We start from the raw sequence: 9,093 nt of genomic DNA on the forward strand, positions 1-9,093 counted from the left end.
ATAATTGCAAATTAGCATTCCCAATAGGAATTAACTTGAATTATTAAATGACATAGATAATGCATATAAAAATACACACTCGACTGGTTTTCAGGATATTTTTGTTTAGTATTGGTAGAGAGTCTTTACAGCTTTACAGCTGTGACTGCAAAAAAATTATTATAAATTTAAAAATCTGAACTTTACAAAACATACCATAAAATTTTTGAACAAGCGCGAGTAAACTGCATGATAAAATGATCTCTATCATTTTTTTTAACAAGTTAATCGCCATGTCAGACATGTATATCTAACATACCTGACTAATTTATATCGAGAAAAAAAGTTTTAATATAGGGCTATATCGCTCATTTATGTGTAAGATAAAAAATAGTGTTTTCCAGAAATTTTGGCAAAAAATGTTTTCTTATGTCTTCTCGATCCAGTTTTAACTAAATAATCTAATAAAGTTACAAAGGTCCATGTAATTTTTTTTCTGGTATTATCATAGCGAATAACGTTGTTGAACCTTGTTTTATTTATCAGAAGTAATATTACTATTGTCCAAAATTGATGTAAAAAGTAATAGCTCTATTTCGAAGCAAATATGAAGTTAACCATACCTAAATCCATAAAACAATATCTACTTAAGAATTACAAACGACCTATTGTACAATGTCAATAAAAATAGCCGATAGCTAGAATAGGTTTGTGAAAGCTACAAATATATGAGAAAGACAACCTTATATTAACTAGCATTAAACGAAATATTATACTTGTAAGAACAAATGACAGAAAATCCATTTGTAACTTGACACAAATACAATAAAACGAGACTGTGCCAATTGCGACCGCAGTCGTTGCTGTAACAAATGGACACCATAAACGCCAATTACGTATCCTGAGGACATAACACCTCTTGTTCGAGATATCTTGGAATATTTTTGTTCGGGTATGCAGATGAATATTTTATACAATTAAAATAAAATTATATTATATAATGATTTTATTTAAAAATTCAAATTTTCTGCAAAACTGCTTTCACAGATTTGATTTCTTTTGTTAAACAAATTCTGTAACTCACAGGCATGTTTGGTATTTTGTTATACTTTTTGTAACAAAGTATAAAAACAAAACTAAAAAAGTAAATCTCATATATATTATATTTTAAAGATTTTATTAGAAAATTGTGATTAATTACTAAAAACTTGAAATATTTAATATTATGTTATGTAGTTATAAAATTTATGAAAACTCTCCTTCAGGTTGTTGGGTTATAATTTAACCCTTGTAGCTGTGGACTGTATTAAACACTGATTTGTTTGTATATTATGTATTTATTGCAGTTCTTATTACAATCACTGATTTGTCTCTAAGTTCTAATTAAAGAAGATATATTTATATATTTATTGTTTATTCAGGTTGTTTCGCGGAATTTACTTTTAGAAGTGAACAATTAGTCCAATTAAAACTATTCGCTACCCCCTCTACCAGTAGTAGCAACCATCCCGTATAAAGCTCAATGCCATGAAGATTGTCACCTTCATGGCCAATATAATAAAACAAAAATACGTGCGAACATTATGTGAAAACTAAAACAATCTGTATGTTAGGAAAGGGCTCTGGCTCTTAAATGGTAATACGTACCCGTACCCTGTGCTCAAAAAGAAAAAAAAAAACTATCTTCAATATAATAATCGAATTTTTTAACGATTTTTTTTAATTTGAATTATTATCTGCCTATATTACAAGATATTTAGTAATTATTTTGATATCTATCTATGTATGCCTTATTTTTAGTAGTTCCAAGTGGTGACATGTGACTGAAGTATACTATTAAGTATTTTTTGACTTCATATTTTTATGCAGCAATGCCCACAAATGCGATTTTCACTTAATATTATATTTGACATCTATGACCTCAAGTGGAAATTTGATATTATACTGCTTGATATCGAGCTGGTCGAGACGGGCTTCAAATTTAACAGACTAGATCCTGCAGCATGTACTTAATCAAATAATAGTTAATTTGAATATATGTTACACAAACAAATGTTTTATGCAGTTTTACTTCTGACTCAGTTTTATAATAGTAAATCAAATAATAGTAAATTTGAACATATGTCACAAACAAATATTTATCTGAAATCCTAAGCTAAATATCCTGATAATCATGAATAATATGGACTTCAAATTTAATATATTGGATTCTGCAGCATGCACACAATTACACGAAAAAGTTGAGGCAAAGTTAGTTTGGTATTTATTGAAACTCATAATTTAAAAAAAGTAAATTTAACTTAGAAACAAATATTTTATGCAGTCTTATCTCTAAATCAGTTGAATGTTTTTTGTTTAAAATTATAAGCTAAATTTCCTGATAATCAGTCTATTTAATAAAACAAAAACAAACACAAAACACTTGATTACTTTTTATTAAAAGTGCTTTAAGAATTTGCTTCAAAATAAAATTTTATAAGTAAAATAAAAAACTGAAAATTTAATTTAGCGGACAATTGAACGAAAAAGACAATTGTCATAGTTCAATATCCACTTATTCATATACACCTAAGTCTGTTTTTACACGGTCTTTTTGTACACGGTTTTGATATAACACGGTTTGAAAATTGAATATTTTTAATTTTTTTAAACGATTTTATTCCATTCAGCACGATTTGAAATTTTATGTACTTAAATTTTTTTGTCAAATTTAATTTTTGCGAAGTATGTTCATATCACAAAAAAGTATTTATGAAAGAAAAAAGTCTGAAACCATCGATAGTATCGATAGTTTGCGAACACTAGCTTAAAGATTTGAGTGAATTCCCCTTTAGCGCGTACAAACAATTTTTACTGGTCAAAGCAAATGTGAATAGCACTAATTTAGGGAAATTATTATTAAAATAAACATGAATTCTTGTTCTTGAAAATTCTTGTTTTTCACTAATTTTAATAGGTTTTAGAGATTAGGAACAAATCACCCATTTTTGTATAAGATCAATGTCTTTTTTTACACGTTTTTTTTTACACGGATTCTTCTGGAACCAATCTACCGTGTAAAAACAGACTTAGGTGTACTTAACTTCAATCAATTCGTCGAATATTTTATTCATTCTTTTTGTATGAAATATATATATCCCACACCTCCGCAAGAAAAGTGACAAAAGTCAAGAAAGTAAAATTGTGCAGTAGAGCATAAATAAAAAACTTGAAATTTGGAATGAAATGCAAATTGCTTTCTTAAATCGAAACTAATTTTGTTGATCCAAAACTTGGATCTAGTCTTGGATTCAAATATGCTAATTATACATCATAACATGCAAAATCCCCAAAACTAGCCCAAATGTCATTTTTCTATATTATAAAAAATCGACATATATTTTTCAGGGTTCAGGGTAAACTAATGTCTAAAAAAATTGAGATTTGCCACTTTTTTGCCTTTTGTTACCAATTAAATATTGATTTTAAAATTCTTCTCTATATCGATTCAATCCACTATCTCGTACACCAACATTTACTTCATAGGAGTCCTACTCGCACCAGCCATCGAATCTACTAATGTTTCACATGGATCCTGTATCAGCCGTAATTCAAGAAACACTATAACTAGGCTATAATTATAGTATTAAAAACACTTCAGCGAAGGTGCACGAATCGGCATAGAAACAATCCTGTCCAGCGCACGGCCTCGATAGAAGGGGTTTACTTAGAAGATATCAAGTAACGCACGTTTGAGAAGAAATGGTGTCACATCCCAGAGCGATGCAAAGCTGAGATACGTGGCCAGACTCCGGGGTCATGTCAGGATAGGGCAGGGATTGGAAACATATCAAATGACTAGTATTCGATTAAGGGTACGTGGGATAAAGGTTCCATAAAATTGCATTTATTCGATTGAAATTTATTTGCAAATAAAAAACATTTGTAGACGATCCAAATAAGTCGATGTTCAGGATGATCAGGTGAAGGACCAGTATATTGACAAGGTCATTTGATATGGTGTAGCAAAATTATGACAAGAAATTTAAAAAATCAGCTTTTTGTAGAATTGGAAACTTATCGATTGGTACGTGAATCTACTAAAGCACATGGAATGAAAATTCCATGAAATTGCATTTATTCGATAAAGATTTCTTTGCAAATAAAAAACATTTGTAGAAAATCCAACTAAGTCGAAGTTCAAAATGATCAGATGAAGGACCAAAATTAATTGGTCATTTGATATGCTGTAGCAAAATTATGACAAGAATTTTAAAAAATTCGTATTTTTTTTAATTTGTCAAGAGATAATGCAAAGAACGAGAATATGATACTATATGCATCGAAAATGCTTCTTGATATGTCTGCAACCAGATCATCTACAACGACCTGAAGATTGATACAGTATGCAAAATGATAAAAAAACAATAATAGATACCACTCCAGAATTATTCAACACCCAAATCTCAACATTGGAATAGTAAATCACATTCCTAGAAGGTTAAAGAAAAAAAAACGGGCAAAAGACCTCACAAAAACCATTTGATATAAACCCTAAATTAACTAATTAGCCCTAGATTATAAATGGTCTTCGCATTACAGAAGATTCTTAAACGTAATGTTAATTAGCACACAAACTTATGAACAATTTTGTAATTCAATAAGATAAGAAAACAAGAGAGAAGAGAGAGAGAGAAAGCTAGAAATAAAAAGAAAAATAAAGAGAGAAAGAAAGAAATGAAGAGAGAAAAAGAGAGAAATGATGAGAGAAAAAGAGAGAAATGAAGAGAGAGAAAGAGAAATAAAGAGAGAAATGAAGATAGAAAGAGAGAAAGAGAGAAATAAAGAGAAAGAAAGAGAGAAATGAAGATAGAAAGAGAGAAATAAAGAAAAAGAAAGAAATAAAAAGAAGAATAAAAAGCAAAATAAAGAGAGACAAAGACAGAAAGAAATAAAGAGAGACAGAGAAAGAAATAAATAAAGAGAGATAGAGAAAAAGAAAAAAGTGACCAAATACAAAGTGTACTAAATTCTTAAAATTAATTAATTCAAATAATTACTAATAAAGTTTAATATGTTGAAAAAAAGTTTACAGTCTGAACCAGTAGTCCTATGAGATATAGAGAATCCTATGAGTAAAACTAACCAAATCGACTTCCATGGCTTCCATCAAATGCTCAAATACTTGCATTTTTGATGTATAAATTCATTTGAATGAATGAAAACAATTAAGTGAATTAAACCATTCAAATTTGATCATTTCGCTACAAATGTTGTCCATGGATGACATCCACTCAACTGCCGGTATGGAGGAGTGTCATGGATGGACGACATCCGCAAGACGTGCTACGTGTACAACTGTCCTCCATGGACGACATGTTCTGTGTCGCACTTTGCTAATTTTCATTGTAATTTGTAGTTTATTACTTGGGCGCAATTTTTAATTTTTCAAGACATTTTTATTGGTGATGATCAGTAGCACCACTACTGAACAAACTCTCTCGTAGTGAAAAGGTTAAAATGCATAAATATCATTCCATTATTTTTATTCTCCACTTTATTGCCAATTTTGTACCTCAGTTGCCGACCTCTGGGATAGACCACGGCGTTCCTTAATACAGGAATGCCATATGCGGATGTAAAATCAATCTAATATCTATAAATCACGTTGTTCATGCAAGCTTTTTTGCATCAGGTAAGTTTGTATTTCACATTCTAATAGTGGTACTAAGGTATTTGAGATTCAAGGATCGTTGATAAAGTTGGCGTTTCTGATCGTTTATTTTCGATACATGAGTCTACTATTCCAACCTAAAGGAGTACATCGATGAAGTAGGATTTAGATATAATAATTTTGTCGTAATCACTAAAAGCAAGTAGAATTATTGACAAAAAAAAAACGCCACCATAACTTCAACTTTTATGAATATTGATGATCAACGTTCAAACGTTATTGTTAACAATCTTTGCCTATTATATTGCAGAATAAATTGTATTAAAAATAGTTGAAAATCTCAACTTTTGTTTGAATCTTTTCGACTAATATGTACGAAATTGCAAAAGTACATAAAGTTTTATCATATAGAAAGTCCATTATAATCCAATATAAGAAGATACTCCCAGTGGAGAATCTACTGAAATATAGCATGCATTGACATACAAATTGTTTCTTAACTGGAGAACCAATTTAGGCACTTAACTAAAGTTAGTTACACATAAGAGTAAGGGATGCTTCAGAGAAATCTCAACGAGAGAAAAAATAGACAACGTACAAGAACCCGATATATAACGAGTGCCTCCTTGAATGAGATCGGAGCAACTATTATATCTTATATCTTGAATCACCAAATATGTACATAATAATATTGGTATGAGATACGTTTAACTCTCACTTAACTGTACTTTTACAAAGTATTTCTAATTTCGCAAATCCCTATAATCATCTATACAATCGGAACTAGAGAAGCTGCAACGGGTTGGAGGTCAAATAGTTTTCTCACACGCGTGTCCGACAAACTTCATCGGACATTCAGCAGTAACTAACTGCAGCATTTGTTCCAACGCGATTTATTTCATTACGGAGTCATGGGGCTATAATTAGTTGGCCTGACCTACTGTTAATACGACAAAAGTTGAAATGTTTAAACTGCTACGACGTATTGCAATGAGAGAAATTTCTCTCAATGGAAATCTTTAATGATGAATCGAATTTAACAAGCCGCTCCAGAAGTGGTCGCGCCGATGTGGTCAAAGGAGATTGATCATGCAAATAGGAAATGCTGGTTGTCTAGGTCGAACAATGGCAAAGAATTGCAAGATGACAGATGAGCGTGAGATTAGGAATATTAAATATAATTATTTTTCAAATATTTACTTAGAATTAAACAAATATTCTCTTTCTTAAATATGAAAGATACTGTGAACTAAATTATATTAGTAAGGTAAATTAATAATTTAGATTTATTAAGGTAATTCAACGTACGGTGTTACGACCTTGAAAATGTTAGATACTATTTTTTACTTTATAGTTCTTTGAAATTACTAAAGCTTAGTTATAAAAAAATAAATGCTAGAATAATGTGTCATTTATCACATAAACATTATAATTTTAGTTAAATTGATAAATAAATAAATAATAAAAATAAATTTAAATTATAATTTTATCAATGAGAAATGTAAGAGCTGTTTCAGAAATCATTTTTTTATAACCATATTTAGTTTCCTTTAGGGTAAGTTATAGAACCGCAAAAAATTTAAAAGAGGTTTCTGAACATTTTCACATACCTTAGAAAAAATTAATGTATATATATATATATATATATATATATATATATATATATATATATATATATATATGTATATGTGTGAGTGTGTGTGTATGTGTGTGTGTGTGAGAGAGAGAGAGAGAGAGCGTGCGTATCTACGTGCGGATACAATTTTTCGTCCACGATTCAGAGAACACGGTTTAACCAATTTGAATAAGTTTTAGTTTTTGGCCACGGCAAATCCAGCTATTTCCAAAATACAAAACAAAAAGTACAACTCTGGCAATTCAGTTTTTGATAGAACGATTGAATGATTCAAAAAATATCTGAATTATGTCTGATTAATTTTTTTGGGGAAGCAGGCCCAGCAGTCTCGTAGATCCAATATAAAAAAAGTTTAAAAAAATCACCATTTGGCGGTCAAACGTAATCATTATGCTCATCAAATTATCAGATATTTTATTCACAACTTCCAAAAAATTACGGTAAACAAAGTATCCAGAAATTTGCCAGACATGATCATCCCATGCACCACTAGTTATATTTTTTTATTCGCCATAATGCCCATAAATCATATTTTATACAAAGTATTTATACATAAAAGCATTTTGATGTCAAAATACAAGAATAATTGAATAAAAATCCAACTTCCGATTTACTATTATTTATACTCCATATTTTGAAAAATGTGTCAGTATTTAAATTTGGTAAACGATTTGAAATTCTTAAATTAATTGAGTTCTTAATAAAAATGCTTCACATATAAATTAAGCACACAAAACTAACATTATCATGAAGGTGTTGACAGATTTTGTAATGAAGCAAGCACGACATATCACCTCAGAAAGAAAGTCACAAATAATTTAATTATGAGCTTAGTGCCTCGAGCAATATTCATTTCGTGTGAAGATTTTTCCCAATTGAATGGTCATAGATATTCAACTCAGAAATAATAGTTTGAAAAAAATACTATGAAGATCAGCTTCCAAATCAAGCGAGATAAAAATTCGAAGAAATGAATTACAAAAAAAAAATTGAATGTCCCAATGTATGAGCTAAATTGGTTAATACATAAAGACGCTGACATAAACACAATAAACGAAACAAAAAAAACAAACAATACGAACACCTTCATACAATTACAAAAGCCTCCTCGAGGATCATCCAAACCCACTTGCCAGAGAAATATGCCACAACACTACCAACCAGGGCAAGAATAAAAAAGCAATTCATGTTACATTAAAATATGTCAATTTTCAAAACCTCAGAAAATCGTCAGAAAATTTGTACTTTTAAAATAATTTATTTCCTTAAAGTTTTACCTGTTGTCCATTTCAGGACAGAAGTAAAAATTACTATATAATAATAAAAAAACTGAAAGTAATATACATGTTCGTATTTATAATTTAAATAAATGATTAATAATTTATATGAACTATTTAAATAGTTTATTAAAAACTGAATACAAATTTTACATGATGGTCTCAAGGTCTGAAGAAACGAATTGACCGCATTTAAACATAATCATTCGAATCGAAAGTGCATCTTAACGATCATTTCTAAGCAGCGACCTTGACAAACAGTTTAATAAAATTCAAATTAATCTTTTAAGTAAATGATTTCGTCTGCTACCGCTGCTTCGCTAATCGCAAATCGATTTCGCAAAGAGTTCTACAAAATCGCATCACGAATCGTAAAGGCCGTGCGATTCAAAGTCGCAAAGTAAATGCGGTTATCTTATGGCAGAAACGCTTAAGAATTTCCAAGACGTTGCGTCCAACCGCAATCATCAGCCTGTCGGACGGGATACACTCTGATGGATGTGTCCATCATGAGAGACATTCATAGATACGCGAATTGGTTGCAACTT

This window comes from Ctenocephalides felis, unplaced genomic scaffold (assembly GCF_003426905.1).
Source record: "Ctenocephalides felis isolate EL2017-DRISC unplaced genomic scaffold, ASM342690v1 CF-g0.4_SCAFFOLD_01886, whole genome shotgun sequence".
NCBI lineage: Eukaryota > Metazoa > Arthropoda > Insecta > Siphonaptera > Pulicidae > Ctenocephalides > Ctenocephalides felis.